The 19,634-nt window shown below is 33.8% G+C and overlaps 1 protein-coding gene and 1 long non-coding RNA gene across 9 annotated transcripts in view; one reads left to right on the top strand and one right to left on the bottom strand.

The window, feature by feature from the left end:
* Positions 1-12,287, top strand: part of LOC143237170 (uncharacterized) — a 40,668-nt gene extending 28,381 nt beyond the window's left edge. The window contains exons 2-4 of the long non-coding RNA XR_013019901.1: positions 7,740-7,810; positions 10,761-10,899; positions 12,062-12,287. This is a non-coding gene — a long non-coding RNA (uncharacterized LOC143237170). The remainder of the gene's footprint in view (positions 1-7,739; positions 7,811-10,760; positions 10,900-12,061) is intronic.
* The window catches only part of LOC143237166 (sodium channel protein para-like), a 232,121-nt gene that overhangs the window by 138,572 nt on the left and 73,915 nt on the right, over positions 1-19,634 (bottom strand). For 7 of the 8 annotated variants that reach the window (XM_076476124.1, XM_076476120.1, XM_076476129.1 and 4 more), the window contains exon 1: positions 13,410-14,077. The exons of the other annotated variant lie outside the window; for it this stretch is intronic. The gene's annotated coding sequence lies outside the window, so the exon portion shown is untranslated. Of the gene's footprint in view, positions 1-13,409; positions 14,078-19,634 lie in introns of those variants that run through there. 8 annotated transcript variants of the gene reach the window in all.

The raw sequence follows: 19,634 nt of genomic DNA, 5'->3' as shown, positions 1-19,634 counted from the left end.
GTGTATGTTCATATTTATAGACATAACATAAAATACACTGTTTTATATGTTGGGGATTCGTAGTTTTCAGCTTTTCCCTCATCAGCTGTTGTTTTAGTTTACTGGGGCTTTTTAACGTATTTATTGATTTAAAATCCCAAACATCAATTGCAGGTGTAGTACCATTATTTTTCTGATACAGATTACATCGATTGGTACCAGGACTTGATCAGAATGGGCCTGTGACGTCAGCAGCAGCCCTCGCTAGCGTGCTGCCATCAATTTCACTTAACGATCGTTTTTTGTATTTCTATTGTTGTGTAAGTTAAAGGTATTAGAGGAGTTACTGTTCGGTAACATATATAATTAAAGAATATATATATTTTTTACTGTATTTAATTCTTTCGTATTCGAAGATCGACTTTTAAATTATTGTCAATAGAGAAACTTTAAAAATGTATATTAACTATTGTCGCTAGGGCTCTCTTTCTTTCAAAACAACCTATTAATACCCTGCGTTGAAAAACAAGTATTTGTGTGTGACTTTTAACGCCCCAATTCGCTACTATGAATTCAGTTCTAGTACGCTTGATTTTTAAAAAAAATATATTCAAGGAACTATGCACATTGTGTTTTTACTAATGAAGTCGCTTGTACTTGGAATGTTTTATCTGAACAACATTTTATGCTTGGGCACAGTGGCCATGCTAATGATCTCAAGGTCCAGGCATAGTCGTCCTTAATTTATGAATGCTAACAACAAGCTGGGACACCACTCAGCACCACCAGCTGCCAAGGGATACTGTTAACTAAATAGCAGTACTGATTATACTCGTTACAAACACTCCACAGCCAAAAATGCAGAATGGCATATTACGGCTCGAACCTTGAACCTTCCGATTCTGGCCATCTTTTAAATATTATTATTTACTTACTGCATACATCCAAGGCAGTGTGAATGTGTTTGTTTTAAACATTTCCTTTCCCTTGGACAAGGTACTTCTCCTGGCTTTAATGTGTTATTCAATACACCAAGGTTGACCTTTCTTTAACATCTCTTTTGGGAATTGAAAATTGCTTTCTTTAATTCAGGTTTAAGAGTCCCTAGCTTCCCGTATAAAGCTACAGCATTAGTGTTTCACGGCTACAAGAGGTAAATTATAATTTATGTCTATCAGTGTTATGGAGGAGAGAGGTCAAGGACTTTAGAACTCTGAATTAATGTGTAATAAACAGAATTAATATTACCTATAACCTTTCGATGTAATATGGTGGAAGAATTTGCTGCTATGTTAGTTGTGACGTGAAAGAGTTCCTTTTATGTTCTGATTAAATTGTTTCTCGACTCAGTGGGATTAAACATGGTACTTTAACAATTTGTTTGTGAATATGAGAAAGACACACAAACAAATGCCTCAATCATAATCACCATTCATGGAACTGTATGTATATATCACCATTTTGTTTTTAAATTTCGGTAGATACCGTCAAACAGGAAATTGTTTAAACAAATAACCAATTCTCATGCGGCGAATCGAATTTAGCCTTCATGAATCACGACCCTCGAAATTAGCTGCTAGGTTACTGTATATGTTATGGAATCACGACAGAATAAGAGTTAGTGCCGTAATGTGTCTAGTATTCAAATATTGAATGTTTTATCTATTCCACAAAGTAGGAAGTTAACATTTCTTCATATGTAGTACACGACGCTAAAGGGATAAAAATGCACAGCATTTCTTATCTTATTTTTTATAAGAAATGTTACAAGACGAGCTGATGTCCAAGCCCACAAGGTTTGAAAAATATTGACTTAAAAGGACAACTTTCACACTGGACAATATCTAAGTCATTTAATCTAATAGACGTTCAAGAGAATAGTTTTAAATTAAACGAACGATGTTAATTTTATATACAATACAGTCACAGGGAAAAAGAAACTTCCAGTTGGCTGAATTCACTCTTCACAAATACCCAGATGGGTCAATGGTAAGTTTTAGAAATTACAGTCTTAAATTTTGGGGGTTTGATCCCTTTCTCCTACATAAGCACAGGCATCCTATCGCGATACTTTACGCTAAACAAAAACAATTAATGTTTTGTTGTAAAATCCGCTCGTCGAAGTGAAAACCAAAAAATGAAATAAGAAACGGTTTTAATTTCAAAATACGTCGTTTTCTTTTGACAAATACAACAAAGAATAAAAATATGAATTTGGTTATTATAAACTATGTATTGTTAGATAGAAGTACTTGTAACCGAAGAGGTCATGGTTCACACTGGCCTATTTTATATTCTGTATAAAAGAAATCCTAACAAATACTTTATAGTTCGTTTCGATCTATTTATCGTTCTTTAAATGTAACTACTAGCAAAGAGTTCAAGGTTCGAACCTATCCATTTCTTCTTTAGTGTAAAGAAACTAGTTAATAGTTATGTTTAGTGGATATGGCTAACAATAATTTGTCTTCTTCATATAGTTTGAATACATATTTGATAAAATAAAATCACGAATTTGTGTTTATTGTCTTTTTAATGATTAATAATGAGTTGAAATGCATATTAAATATACACTTTTGTCAATATACTATGTCTAGAAAACTACGTGTCCAGATAATACAATCACTGGAAAACGTTACACAACTGACACACTCCTTATACTCCTTAAAACGTTCGCATAAGTTCCTTAACACTGAAATACCATTTTGTCATATGTTTCGGAACTAGGTTAAAGCTGCAGTTTGGGTGTTTTGAGAGTTTGCATGTTTAGTAAGAGAAATCGCGTGTAAATAGTTTCCACTTTAATGTGATGAAAGCTCTCTGTGTACTTTATAAATAAGCAAACGAAACAGCTGAAACCAGTTTCAATGTGAAAACAATTACTTTCAACTTGTTATAGCTACACAAACAACCACAAAAGAACGACAACAACCAAATGCTTCAACTGCTGTGAATGGACTTGATGTTGGACCTTCCTGATTCTTCTATACACGTCAGGTAAACAGGTTTCAAAGGAGTAAAGACAAATTCACATTCCGCATCCAATTTTTTACACGTTCGGTCAAAAAATGTTGGCCTGGCATGGCCAAGCGTGTTAAGGCGTGCGACCCGTAATCCGAGGGTCGCGGGTTCGCATCCCTGTAGCGCCAAACATGCTCGCCCTTTCAGCCGTGGGGGGTTATAATGTGACGGTCAATCCCACTATTCGTTGGTAAAAGAGTAGCCCAAGAGTTGGCGGTGGGTGGTGATGACTAGCTGCCTTCCCTCTAGTCTTACACTGCTAAATTAAGGACGGTTATCAGAGATAGCCCTCGAGTAGCTTTGTGCGAAATTAAAAAAACAAACCAAACAAACAAAAATGTTAGCGTGCGCCACCTATGAAATAATCTTAATGCATTTTCTCTCTGATGCTATGTGCCTGTTTCAGTATTTATCTGTTATATAGTATACTATTCCTTGAAACATGATATAGCGTATATCTATCATCAAATATTATTGTCTGACTGATCACTTTAACGTGTGTTTGACATTGCGCTGTTTCTTGATCGTTGATTTCAGGCAACAGTTGTTATCTAATAATTTGTCTTTATGACCACTTCCAGGTGTGTCTGGTATCTTGATGTTTCTTCACTGTTGGCTGAAATCTAAAATCAAAAAACAACAAAACAGCAGACACATATGGAAGTGATCGTAAAGACAAACTATTAAATAACAACTATGGCTGAAATAAACTACCAAGAAAACCAGGATACCAGACACACGTGAAAATGATATATAATATTTTTTATCCTTATGATCACTTCCACATGTGTTTGGTATTCTGTTATATTTGTGAGTATTGCGTTTCATTCATGGCCTGTTTTAAATTAAGTTGTTTCTTGACTACTGACTATTGCTCATTTTCCATTATTTCCAATAATTATGACGTATGCTTGTTTTACTTGTGTTATTTTGAACGTTCAGCTTTTAGTTTTAAACTGTTTATTCTCTGTTTCTTAAATTCTAACGTCGATGAATTTATTTTGTACTTTGTCTGAAGTCTTTGGATTGTTATTTTTACGTTTTTCTTTCTTTTTTGTACTGCCTTTTACACATTCAAGTTTGTATTTATTTTTTCTATTTTTTAATTGGCCCCTCTGTAATTCTGTTTTTAATTCTCTCTGATCGTTAAGTTTTCGATTTTTCTTATGCTTTTTCGATATTATGCTATTTCTTGACTTATTGATTTTACAAATGTTTTATTCTTTCTGTACTGTCTGGTTTCTACTACACTTTTATTTAAAACCAGTTTTGTGTTGGTATTATTTTGCTTTGTTTGAATTTTCATTTTGCACATGCTAAAAGAGAGAGCAGAATGCGAATTCTATCACAAGAATATACTTGTTTCTACGTTAAGCCTTTTTATTTAAAGCTAATAGCAGTTGGTTTCAGTTTATGTAGAAACTTCCATCTTGTTACTATTTCCTCCCATTTTCAACTTGAAACAATATTGCAAGAAAAAGTAAAAAAACAACAACCAGCTTATTTGTTTACTTTTTTCTTTGATTGAAACATCAATATAAGCTACCTACCTCGCTTCTACATTTTTAATAAAGATTCCTATCCTCGTTATGAAATACGTAGTCACGAATCACGCAGTGTTGTCTATAATTCGACACTTACCATGAGCTGTCACCTGTGATTGCCGATCCGATATTTGAAACTGAACTTGATGCTACATATATTAAAAAATCTTGCTTGAATATTTCTGTTGTAGGAGACAGCCTAAACGTTTGTATAACGTCTTAGACGTTTATGTAATATAACCAAAATTGATCCTGAAATAAACAACAACAAAATTGTGATCCTCTCAGCAGCGTCGTGTCCAAAAGGGCAGGAACCTATACATAAACTTCAATACAGTCGCAAAAGTAAGTTAACAATAGCTATGGTACATATGTGTCATACCTACCACATAAGCATTAAGTTATATCTTCGGCCTGTAAGCAGCTATACACGTATGCATGTAGTAGGTTATGAGACTCCTTATAAACAACAGACTACACTAAAACGAAAGTAGCTGTTATTTGCTAGGTAGTCGAACGAGCTTCAAAACTACATTACACAACGCGCAATGACACGTTTAATAATACTGCTCAGGTTTTATTACATTACTCACTAACATTTTTGCTGTCGGCTGAAGGAACAGAATTATATAGCAATAAAGAAGAACAAATGTGAGATTTCTACTATGAACCGCTACTGTGATTCATGATAGCCCAGTTTGAACAAAGTTTCAACTTAAGTCAGATGTATTATCATTATATTAGTCGCTATAGTTTCAGCAATGGTTACTATATAGTTACAATACTAATCAAGCGATTGACACATACGGTCGATACCCCAGACAACAAACTTGTAGTACGATAATTATATTAATCAAAGCCCTATTCATGGTTACTAAATCAGTGTAGTAATATATGAGTCTATTAGTCAACCAAATTACATGTATAATTACTACTCAGTAAACTTAATTACATATATATTCACAACTTTAGTCAATCAAGTCATGCGTAAGGTGATTACCTTAAGTTACCAAGTTATATTAATGACCACCGTACCACTCAACAAATTATACGTAACGCCACTACAAAAGTCAACTAAATTGCACGTATGATTACTTCATGAGCCAACCAAGTTACTTTTATGATCGTTCATTCATATCACGTGTATTGCCTGAATTGCAATCAACCAAGTTATCCTAATGGCCACAACATTAGTGATCAACCTCACTTCTGCCTGTGAAAAATATACAAGTGAACAAGGTGCTGCCAGTGATCACTGTACTGATCATTCATGGTGCACGTATTGTCACTGCATCAGTCGCTGAAGTAATGTTGGTAACTATCTCAGCTATCCATATTCAAACTATTAGACAACCAAGTAATACTCATGGTCAGAACCTCGTTAAATCAAGTTGCAAGGATGTATATAACATAGGTCACCAAGTTGCACATATGTACACAACACTGGTCATCAAGCTGCATATATGTACACAAGTTTCGTCACCAAGATGCACACATGTACAAAACACTGGTCACCACGTTGCACATATGTCCACAAAACTGGTCACCAAGTTTCACATATGTACACAATATTAGTCGCTAAGTTGCACACATATATATATACAACACTTGGTCATCAAACTGCATATATGTACATAAGTGTCGTCACCAAGTTGCACATATGTAGACAATACTGGTATCCAAGTTGCACATATGTAGACAATACTGGTATCCAAGTTGCACATATGTATATAATCTTGGTCACCAACTTATTGTTATCAGGCTCTTGTAAGTAATGAGCCATTCATCACAACCGTATGTTGTATGCTTTTACAAAAACTTAAATAATTAAATGTAAAACAGCTTTCCTCGATTTTCCTTGGCAAAAACAAATTTTATGAATGTTGTGTATTTAAACTGAAGTCAAAATTAGCACCATAATTTCAAAAGTATTATAAATATCATTACCGTTAGATGGCGTAAAACACAGTAACCGTGTGAATCTCGTTGACCGGCAAAATTTCGATGTTATTTTGGACAATAGAAAAAGGGCGTGGTTACACGAAAGTATAGTGCTTGCCACTCTTCGCTTCAACGAGCTCAGGTCAATTTGCCATTTGATGCAGAGTTTACCTGGATATACTCGGCTAGTGTGAGCTTGCTCTGGATTATTTTTATCAGCTACTTAGCTTTCCCATTTGCAGTTGGTTGACCTTTGGAAGTGCACCGATACTTTGAAATAATATCTAATTATTTCTAAATGGTTTCACTTCGATGTTTAATTTTTTTTATAAGCACGAACACAGGCTGGTATATGAAACACAAATTAAAGGGAATCTGAAGTAAAAGATACTTGAACAGTTTTTATTACGTTTGGAATGTTTATTTAATTTAATTCCTCAAATGACCTCAACGGAGTATATTCTGGTTTTTGAAACTTCTACGATACTGGGAAAAACTATCATGTTTGAGCTTTATTTGTTATTAAGCGCACGATCAATGACGTAACGACAAGAAAATGTTTCACCCGCATAAAAAGTAATTGCGTCCCTTATATTTATTTCCCTGTAACTGCAGTTACAATTTATGCCCCCTTTTGGCTCACCTCCTAAGTTGTGGGGACACATATATTTCTCTACAAGTGGGTTTTCTCGACATCACTGATTGTGGGGACATAGTTACGCCGCTGTACACAATGTACTATCAATGCTTTGCCCATTGTAGGTATCAAAACCATGTTTTTAGCGTTATAAGTCTTCAGACTGCACAGATGACCCTCAAGGGGGGAGTCGCGTTATGGTAATACATTAAAAGTGTGGACAATGGCATCCACACAGCTCTGCTTTTTCATTTTCTTCGGGATTATTTGATGTTTGATAACACTTCACATGATAATAAAAATATTGTATTGTTTTTTTTATAATGGATCCTTTATATCGTAATTGTCCACTTAAAGTTTAAATACCAGCTTTAAACCTAACAAACAAAAAGTACTATATTGTTTGATTTGGACATTCTTACAAAGCTACTCAAGGACTTCTGTGCAAGTCGTCCATAATTTTGGCCCATCCCCAACACTTGGGTTACTGTAATAAAGCAGAGCACTAATTTTGTCCAACACTTGGGTTACTGTAATCGAACAGTGCACTAATTTTGTCCAACACTTGGGTTACTGTAATCGAACCGTGCACTAATTTTGTTTTATTTTTCTTGCAGAGCCGGCACGGATTAACAGTCGGGCACGTTCACCATTAGGCCACCCTTGGTTTGTAGGAAAAAGGTTATAAGTATGTGATCGAAAAGGCGGGGTAAAAATATTCGAATTGTACTAGTAAATAGGAGGATACATTACAATAGACAATTCGGGAGAAGGAAACCATATCACGTCTTTCATGTCAACCTCGTATTATTCCATTAGTTTCAGGCCCAGCATGGCCAGGTGGGTTAAGGCGTTTGACTCGTAATCTGAGGGTCGCGAGTTCGAATCCCCAACGCACGAAACATGCTCGCCATTTCAGCCGTGGGGGCATTATAACGTGACTATCAATCCACTATTTGTTGATAAAAGAGTAGCCCAAGAGTTGGCGTTGAGTGGTGATGACTAGCTGCTTTCCCTCTAATCTTACACTGCTAAACTAGGGACGACTAGCACAGATAGTCCTTATGTAGCTTTGAGCGAAATTCAAAAACAAACAAACAATCCATTAGTTTCCAGAGCTAAACCCCATTTCAATATTTGCTAATCGCTTTATTAGAAATTCACAATTTCCCAAAATAAAAAAGGGGACGAAAGTAAATAAATAATTGCATTTCTATATTAATAGCACATGATAATTCTACACACGTTAGTGGTAATGCATGAAAATGTATATCACATCTCCACACTCACACACACATGTGGTCCAGCATGGACAGGTGGTTAGGGCGCTTGACTCGTGATTTGAGGGTTGTAGGTTCAAATCTCCATCACACCAACATGCTCGTTCTTTCAGCTGTGAGGGCATTATAATGTAATCGTCAATCCCACTATTAATTGGGAAAAGAGTAGCCCAAGAGTTGGCGGTGGGTGATGCCTTCCTTCTAGTTTTACAATGCTAAATTAGGGACGGCTGGTGTTTATAGCCCTCGTGTAGCCTTACTCGAAATTGAAAAACGAACAACAAACACACTTATATACATAATAATAGCTTAAACCTAAAGGTCTCTTGCTGTATATATATATGTATCTCACATCAACAAAAAGAATTTGTAGATGTATTTTTCAAATGTGTCACCACCAAATGATTTGTGAAAATTACAATTATTTTTCATGTAAATAACGATTTTAATTAAGTATCGTGTGGTAAAGATAGAGTGTGATGGTAAGAATATGTTTATCGATGTGAAATAAGTTGACGGGTAATTGATTGCAAGGTAGACTGAAGACATACTGTAAGGTTTTTTAAACACTAACATAGGCTGATATGGTTATAATATACACTTTAAGGCTTTAGAAATAATAGCTTAAACATGTAACATTATTTTGATAAATTATATTACAGTATAAATTAAGTATATTAATTATTATTAATATATTCAAAGAAAATATATTGTGTTAATTATGGAACTCAGAATAGATAAAATGTTCAATGTTAAGTGACATTAGGCTTCTTAAAACTATCGACAAATTCTCTTTTAAAAAACATAAAATATCTTAACTACCCCCACCAACTGGGCCACCGCAGACCACGTGCAACGATATTTTTTTTATGAAAATAGCCACTCTGTAATAAGTCTGACATATGGTTATAAGACAGTTAAAAGCAACCGAATTTATTATTTTAACATTTAAACGATCCAATATATAAGGCCCAGCATGGCAAAGTGGTTAAGGCACTCGACTCGTAATCCAAGGGACGTAGGTTCGAATTCCTGTCACACCAAACATGCTCGCCCTTTCAGCCGTGGAACGTTATAATGTGTCGGTAGATCCCACTATTCGTTGGTAAAATAGTAGCCAAAGAGCTGGCGGTGGATGGTGATGACTAGCTTCCTACCCTCTAGTCTTACACTGCTAAATTAGGGACGGCTAGCGCAGATAGCCCTCGAGTAGCTTTGCGCGAAATTTAAAACAAACCAAACCCGATATATGTGGTTATAACGCATAACTTAAAGTTCCTTAAACTTATAACAGTCCTCATGTATGGCTACAACACAGTTTGAGAACGTAGTTAAATGAATAAATGTTCTCACGATAAACACACTTATTTTCTTCTTGTGAACATTTACAAGTCCTGACGAAGTCGCCATCACAAGCTTAAAGTTACTGAATTGCTCTACTCAACGCGTAGAAGATCCGATGATTGGATATTAAAAAAATATTAAAGTTTACTGAATCATTCATTTAAATATGTAACGTGTTTGACATTTGATGTAATGTGGTGATTTATATCATTACAATGATTGTTTAAACGCAAAAACTAAAATTCGAAAGTGTGGTGTAATTCGATATCTTTGCATATGGAACTGGAACCGAGCCAACATACACGTTTATATGTAATATAAGGTGCTATAGATTTTCGAACACTGATGACTACAACTTTTTAATAACAGGTATTATAATGCTGACGATCAAATAACAGTAGGTATAACGCTTAATAATCAAATGTTTCACTTTTACATCTTCTCCAGGGGTCACTGAAAGTGAATGATATTCGAGCGTGTACTACTCCAACGTTGTGTAACGGTTAAAGTTAATACGGTTCTTCGAACACGTATATGTTAGGCTTATGGTTGTAATGCCATTCCATATTATTGGTTTAATTCAAACAATATGGTTTATCAAGAACGAGTGCCTAATGGGGTATACTGAAAAACAAAAAAAAACCAACACCTCATGGAAACAATGTTGCCCTGAACAAAATAAAAATAGGGAAAGGAAAATAAATGAGTGAAAGATATATAGTGTTGATAAACAAATACATAACTATTTATGTCCACTATTTGTTCATGTTGAGTGAATACAGTATCTTGTAAAGTAAGTCTTTAAACTCGTAACAGTTAAAAGCTTGAATATTGCCGAGTTTAGTAAAAAAATCATTCTTCTAGGAAGAAATAATCCACTAATGCGTTAATATACGAAAAAAAACAACAACAGGCTTTTCAGGTTTGAACTAATATTTTACTAGATTTAGAAGAATTGTGTGGAAATAATGGAAAACGTTTTAATGAGTTTTTGATTATTTTCTATTGGTGAAGTTTCTCGAAACAGCCTTCTCTGTCACACGCATCAGCTAAGCCTTTTATGTCAAAAAAGAAGAAAGAACCATATTGTTGTTACGATCTTCAAGTTGTTTCAACAGAACTTAGGTTTCATTGGTTTCTTCGCAACAATTACGTGAGTACATTAACAGTACAAATATATAAATCTAGTACAAAATAACACACATATATATATATTACACAGAAACCCACTTGATCAAAGCACATCCTCTGTTTGTTATAAAAACAATTTAACCCGCCATATGATCTGAGTCGTAATTTTCTTACTTGATAAATTTCTGAATAATTGAAATACTTAATCAAATTAGGAACCTATTAATATTTATGAAAAGACAAACGTGATAAATACACGCACTTTAAAGACAGGTCTTTTTAACTTCAAATTATTATATATACTTGTGTATATATATATATATATGTCTTAACACTCCTACGAAAAGTGGGGCCTAATAGGCCCCAGAGCAACTTGAAAGGTTATTAATATTAGGCTAATAATTTTGTATTTAAATAAAATTGCCATTTAAATCCATTAATGAATGGATTAACGAGATTCCCACTGTCCCTCTCTACTATCTAGCGAAACCACAGCCAGGGGAATGGGCTTGGAGAAATCAGGACTAGAAACGTCTTTTCGTAGGAGTGTTAATTTCAGTGATTTTCGTAAAATAATTTGTTTGTCTCTGTATTAATGAAACTGTTTACTCGTATATGGCATAGGCATAGCAGCAATTAGCTGGAACTAATCAAATTCCTGATGGCATCTGGTGTTCAAATTGTTAATAAGGATTTGAGCAGGAAGTTAATAATTTTCAGGTAAATCAGGTTGCAAAGTTTTAAATACGTATTGCACTCGAAATTAGAAATATAGAAAAAATGGGTTAATTTAAATTAAGTCGCAAAACTCCAGAGAAGCGCTACACTAAAAACGGTGAATAGGAAAAAAAAAGTCCCAAAAAACACATGGTTGTTCGAAGTTAAGCACAAGCTACTGAATAAGCTATTTGTCCTCTGCCATTACGGATACTGAAACCCGGTTTCTAGTGTTATAAGTCCGCAGTTATACCATTCTGCGACTGGGTAATGATATGGCCTAACGAAACGTGTCTATGAAAAAAAATCTTTCTTGAAATACTTTCTAACAGTAAATTAAAACTGAAATTAAATTTCATGGTAAATTGAAAACTATAACATAAAACAAGGGTAGTTCTCAATATTAAAAACAAGTATTAAGTTCAAATAATGAGTTTAAATTAGAATATATTTTACTATATTCGCAGATGATGTGAAGAATATGATGATCCCCAAACAAGTTTCAGCTTTGACTATGAAATATTGGTTATTGCTGTAATAATCGATAACGTGTGTTGTTACATTATGTAACAATCTAGAGTTTGTAGGAGGGCCTTATGAATAAATGTGAATGTCTGTTATACGTATTTGTCGATGTTTCGTTATATTTTTAGATATTTTATGTGATAAAAATGTATCTTTTTATTTGGGTGATATTTATGCGTTGACTTTTCCAATTTTTCATGTTATTTCTTCATCGTTAATAAAAATAAAGGAAAAACTACATACTTTTTGTATTTATCAAAGTAGCTGTGATCAGATGTCCTGTTTAACATTTGTTCTAACTAAACAGTTTCAAAAATTGCAAATATTGTTGTTTCAATATTTCATTGAACCGTGTTAAACTATTTTAACATGTGCGAGTATTCGTCTAAAGAGCACAGTCACGTTATTTTGCGATAAATGATTATGTGTGTGAATATACAGGTAATATAATTGAAGAGGTAAACTTGTTCTAGTTAAAGAGTTACTGCATTGCTCTCATGATTTACGATATACAAGATTTTTAATCACATTTTTCAAGTTTCAGCAGTCATTTGCATATTTTTAGATCTTTAGCTGAAGGTATAATGCTGAAAGTACAATGAAAAGACTACAAACAAATACCTGGCCAATAATTCATAGTCACAACACTGAACTATTTGTTTTTATCAAGATCTTATTCAGAATAGGAGCAGTAAGAAGAATATTGTTCATGAAGACAACAATCAACAATGATTCGTGATGACGAGAAATCCACCTGAAGTAAAAATGTATCTCCTGACATACAAATCAACAATGATATTATTGAAATTAGGACAATTCCAATACGTTCAGAAATGTATAAATATTTATTTTACATCTAAATTTTCGAACTGTTTGCAATCATTCTTCAGGACTGTAAACTACTCAGAAAATCGAGCCAGAAATAGTTATTATTTATACAATTCTGAATTTAGCAGCATTTTAGTTGTATTATTTAACGCTTAATCGGTTTACTTCCTTAAAGTTTATTTTTTATAGTTATTATTAATTTTTGACACCTACAGTGTCATTTAAAGAGTTAAATCAACTTTTAAAGAATCATGAATATTTACAGAAGCAGCTGGAATTGTGGTTAATGATGCTCTAAGTTAAAGGAAGTACTTTTAAAATGTTGTTTAAAGCAACATTAAAAATATTGTTGAACTACTGGGGAAGTTGAAGTGAATTAATACACGTTGAGTTTAATGGATCTAACTTTGAAAAAAAAATCAACTACAATTATATACTAATTTTTGGTGCCGCGTTTCTTACCTTGTTGGTATGGGCGACACAACAATGAGGATTGTACGGCCTAACATTGTAAGGTCCGTAAGAAGGTTGGGTATGGACATTCACAACACCAACACCAACCCGTCATCAGAAAAACTCCGTTACTAATTCATACGCTGCACCAGCCTGATGACGTCATACGCTAGCGACAGCCGCCATACTACGATATTTGGCGGGATCGGCTAACACTTATCTCACAAATGCCCTTTGACTTCACAGATGAGCCGGGACGTCAGAAAGGAGAAGAAGATTTCTATTGGTGGTCTAAACAAGAGTTCCCCAGACGTCTGGTACTGTTGACGTTAGTCTTAACATTCAACTGCTGACTCCGCCATATTGAGAAGCTTCGTTCGAACTACCCGTGATCGAATCTGTCTTTTAGTATCCAGTGACTCAAACTCACGAAAACTGAATGACCTGTTGATAAGAGCGGTGAGGATTTTCTTTTAGTTTTATAAGGAGTATACCCTATGACGTATCAGTCGAGATCAACACAGAAGTAAAACTCTGGTGATGGCCAGATTTTAAGAAAATGATGACTTCAGGAACTCACTGACGGTAAACTAAACCAGAAGTTCTATACAGTAGAACAGTTGAGCATAACTGGTCGAACACAGCAATGAGAAAGCTTGTCCAAACTGCCTGTGTCGAAGCAAAGGATCATTCTGCTAGCCGTTGTGCAGACACACGGATGGAGCAAGCTGTATCGATCTGGAGCAACCCATGTTCTGATAGAGGATGGGTAGGGAAGAGAAGTCTAAGAGGTAGATATCGGTGATTTTATACTGAGGTTTCTAACTTTAAGTAACAAGTGAAGAAGGTCAACAGCCACAAGGAAAAGAAGTAGCAGAAATGATATTTTTTTTGCGGGAAAGTACACTATTAACATGCACTTGGAAAAGGCAGTTTTCAAGATAACTGTTCTGGGAGCATCTGCCTTTTGTGGGTAAAAACTACTAAATCTAAGAACAAAGACAGTTTAAGTATAGAGACAACGCTATCGCATATTGCTATTCAAAAACAACATAATGGCTGCCATTATGTAACAGTTGAAAGTGAGTGTGATAATTCATACTAAATACGACAGTATTACGGTAAAACATGGTTACAGAGAAGTTACTTTATTATAGCTTGATCACATCTCCAGTATAATGATTGTGTCGATATTCAACAGCACAGCATGCAAGACAGCTGGAATTATGGCATACACTCGTAAAGTGAACCTTATGTACAGACGAATCTTATAATAAATAACTTTTCATGTTATAAATCTACTTTTGAAAAATCCAGAAGGAAAAAAAAAAAAGGTCCAGTAGTAATACAAGATGGAAATATTTTTACTAGGCATACTAAAAATCACAAACATAGATTTTTAATTTTTATATTTGGACTCTTTTTTTTAAAAAAAAAACTTTGCTTTTTTTACATTTTGCTTTATCGCAGGTGCTGTTTTTTAACCCGTCACTATTAGTATCGGCGCCATTTTTAGTGTCATTATTTCCTATTTTACGTTATTACTGGTACAATTATTAGATTATGGTAAGATACAATTGTTATTTATTTTATGATTTCAGTAATTTGGAGATCCGTAAATCAACTTTAGACGGAATATAATGCTTTTCTAGTATATAATATTCACATATAAACGTTAGGTAGTTTCCAATAAATCAAACAAAATATAAGCATACTCATATATGTATACATACACACACACGCATATACTTTCTAATACTGATGTTACATGGCACTTGTTAAACACATATATTATTTCATTTACAAAACTTTAAAATTTAAGGTTAAAGCTATAAGAATGATAATGTGTTGCTTAAGCATCTAGTGTTCCAACACTATTTTATTGGCCTTTAATCTATTGTCCTGCCATCTAGTGATGATAAATATTTTATTTGAAATTTGCAACAAGGGAACATCTGGTGGTTTAGAAGCTGTCCTTGCACATCAACTCTTGAAAAACTAAGCGTTAAATCCATTTTATTTTAAAGAAATCATTAGTTTCATTATTAATTTCTCGTAAAGCGCTAGAATCCATCACTACCGAGTGCAACACACTCCATAAGTTAATCATATCGATAGAAAACAAAAACAGCTTCAACTGGAACCTTGCCTTTATAAGTGTTACACTTGTGTACTCTTACCTTATTGTTTTAAAGTATAGCACAAATAAACAAAAAGCTCTTATCCTATAGATTCATATAGATTATACGTATTATTCTCCTACTTTAATAATATCACATGCTACTCTTTACAAGTTAAATAATTAAGAAATCTTAAACTATATTTGATATGATTCCAGTAGTTCTCCTCTGAATCCTTTTCACTATATATATTTTTACATAAGAAAACCAAAATTGTACACAGAATTGTTAGTCAGGCCTAAGTAGTCATGTGAATAAATAAATAATTACATATTTTTACTTGTAATCAACATGCTACAAATACAAATTCAAGTTCTACTGGGTTGCTACAAGTGACAAAACACTGTTTGAATGGCTTGAATGATATCCATCACCTAATAAGATCTCTTATTTTGTTACACTCTTAAGTAAGCTCCCACTTATAATAAAGATTTGAGCTAAAGTATGATAACTCAAGTCCATTATCTTGCACTCACTATAATTAAAGATCATATGCCAACTATTTATCCAAATAACTAATTGATCCAAGTCGTTCTGAAATACCTCAGAACTGCTAGAAATGTTCAAAAGTTGAAAGCTGTTCTGAAGCTTTGCTAGTTTACTAATTTTGTCTCTGTCATTAATGTAAATAAGTAAAAGTCCTTTGGACTGACTTCTGACGGACTCAACTAAAAACAAAGGCTCGTTACAATTGAACTCCATCAGTAACAACTTTATACTTTTTGTCATTTAACTATTCTACAATCCTACTTACTAATCTTTCATCAACACTCACTGATGTGATTTTCTTAAATAATTCTTGATGAAATATTCTTTTGAAAATCTAAGTACCACAAATCTACATCCTTGCTATCATCCAGGTAATACGTATCATCGTCTTAATAAGACGATAAGAAATAAGAAAATATTTCCCTCTAGCGATTATTTACGTTATATTTTAGTATGCAAATATTACTTCTCTCAGGCTCCCACGTTTACAAAATGCATAGTATGATAATTTTTATTATGCGAGTTATTCTTGTGTAGATTTTGATTTTTTACGTCTCATGCATGTAGGATTAAATCCGAGACTGCTCGCGCTACAAGTCAGTGCTCTACTAACTGAGCCTAAAGATTAACACACTGGCAACTCTTGGCACAACACGCTTTAACAACTCAAAATAACCTGTTTCTTTGCCTCTCCAAACAAAGCCCTTTTCTGAGCCTTATTTCAGGGTCGTGGGTAGGATTATGTATTCAAAAAGAGGTATTTTCATTTAAATTCTATAAGCATTTAACTCACACGATCAGGAGAAAGACAGATGAAATAATATGTTTATTTGAACATGGCAGGTATTTGGGTTTGAAAACAAAGGGCGTTCACAAATTTGAGGAGTTATTTTGGGGGGCTGAAAAAAAATCCATCACCGAACGTGCTCACCCTTTCAGCCACGAGTAGCCCGGACAATTTCGGTGGGTGGCACTGACCATCTTCGTTCACTCTAGTTTATCACATCTAATTTACAGAGGTTAGCGTAAACAGCCACAGAGTGCTTTGTATAAAATCCAACAAAACTACCTTATTCTCAGTTGTTGTGTGGAAAGTATCGTTGGAAGCCTTACTGATAAAACCAAAAGAATCATACGATTCAACAAAACCAACGTAATGGTGTCACAGCCTACAATCCAACAATGGAAAGGGAATGGGAATCTAAGTATTCAAATAAATCTCCCCATAAAAGCTAAAAACATTGAAAATTATATTTACATTTGACCAATAAGAAAATAGGTCACCATGCAGCTAATCCGAAAAATAACATAATGGATTCCTTGAATAGTCATACTACAAAAATAATACCTCTGGTTGAATTTAGTGCATGACTTCAACTGGATTTGGACTGTTCCAGAATTAGAACTTGAAAAAATTCAAAAGTATTGTACATGCATATATATGAAATACGTATTATTAGGAGAATAACAGATGCTTTAATTGTTTAGTACAGTGTTTCATTAAATTGTTTCAATTTTCTTTTGTATCAGAACCTCTAGAATTTATTTCCATTATAGACGAAAGAATAAAGGTTATATACTTTTCAGGAAAAACCTTAGAACTCTTTTATAAAAGCAGAAGTAATATTAGCAGTTCTAAATTCGCCAGTTCTCAAACACCCGTCCACTGTCTATTAATCTATCATAGATGAAAGAAAAGGGCTCATACATCTGATCTTTGACTTCTTTTAAAACATATCGGAAAGAATTTGTCTTGTCATGGTGTTTTAAATATTTTAAAAGAAATTCTTGTTTTAGTTTTAACTACTTTTTCTCATAATACTTTTTATATTTTCTTTTTTTTCAACCAAAATACCAGCTTTTCTGTATTCTGTCAATAATCCATCCTATTTGTTAATTTAAACGCGTGTCATTTATCCTTGTTTTATCCTTTACGTCTTTATAAAGCTAATTTAGCCTCCCCTCTTACGATTTAAAACATTTCGGGCTCTGTATCATAATACCTTTAAACTAATTATCATACATAATTCACTAACTATGAATCCTTCTTATGGTCTCAGAGCTAGTTTTCTGGAAATTGTGAAGTACACTTTTATTTCTTTTTACTGCAATATGTACCAAGATGTAATATCCACATATAGAATTATTATTCCGAAAAATGCTCCCCACTTTAAGGCTTTAGCCCCCCATTCAGGTGGATCAGCAATAAGCCTAGAAACTTACAATACCTAATTACGGGTTTCGGTTACTCGCAATGGAAAGAACGCAGATAGCCTGTTGTTTAGCTTTGTGATTTAACAACGGTTTCAATGCATGCAACCATATCTTCATTAGCGAGTAACAATGAACATGAAATTGCTTCATTTGGTGCAGACATCTTGATGTAAAGAAACAAGGGTTCACCCAAAGGTAACTTAACATGAAAAGAAAACATATTCGAAATAAATAACTGGAAAACATTATTATAAATCTTGTTTCAAGACGTGTTTTTGTAAAACATATGACTATTTCTACCTAATATTTATTAACGTGTATTTATTGAACAAAACATTATAAGGTTTTATTTATGTTTTTTTTTTTAATTTCGTACAAAGCTACTCGAAGGATATCTGTGCTAGCCGTTCGTAATTTAGCAGTGTAAAATTAGAGGGAAGGCAGCTAGTTATCACCACCCACCGCTGACTCTTGGGCTACTCGTTTACCAACGAATAGTGGGATTGAATGCCCCCACGTTTGGCACGACTGGAATACGAACCTGCGACCCTCAGATTACGAGTCGCACGCCTTAACACGCTTGGCCATGCCGGGCCTATAAGGTTTTAAGAAAGGTGTAAATGTTGTATACCGAGAAGGTATTTAACTTCCGGCTCAACAATATTGATGTTCAAAATAAGACTTGTTTTACGTCTGATAAAACACTCAGACGTTCTCAAAGCTCAAATATCACAATATTAATTCACATTTTGATCTATTGTCCAAACAAACAGGTTCAACCAACCATTTTGATGTGAGGCAAATACAGAGATGGGGGCATGTCTTGTATCCCAAGTTTTTCCAAGTCGCATGTCATAAAGCAACTCAAACAAATATATGTATTAATAAATTTAACACTATTCTACACAGAAAAGAAAAACTTTCAAAGCAAAAGTAAATAAATCAAATAAAAAATAACTCATTAATAAAATAAAATGAAATCGTCCCATTTCCTATTTTCAAGATAAAGACACGAGGTTAGTAAAACTAATTTTTTGTGTGTTTTTAATGAGATCAATAAATCTGGACTTGTTTCAGACTAACTTAGTTTAAACATCTTGTTGCTTTGTATTTAGTTTTAGCCCTCTTGTTTTGTTGGATTGAAAACTGTAACGGACAAACTGAGACAAGCGCATGTGATAAAGAACCTATCTTCATATTTTGTACCAAATTCATCATTACCAGAGAATCTTCTAGACTGTTTATATCTGGAACTTAAAACTAGGCTTTGTTTATTCATCTGAAACAATATTCTGTGTTCTTTGTGTCTGATAGTTAAGACTAGATTTAACTGTATTTCAAGAGTTAATAC

The sequence above is a fragment of the Tachypleus tridentatus genome, chromosome 13, assembly GCF_004210375.1.
Source record: "Tachypleus tridentatus isolate NWPU-2018 chromosome 13, ASM421037v1, whole genome shotgun sequence".
Taxonomy (NCBI): domain Eukaryota; kingdom Metazoa; phylum Arthropoda; class Merostomata; order Xiphosura; family Limulidae; genus Tachypleus; species Tachypleus tridentatus.
This window is presented reverse-complemented; position numbering and strand designations above follow the sequence as displayed.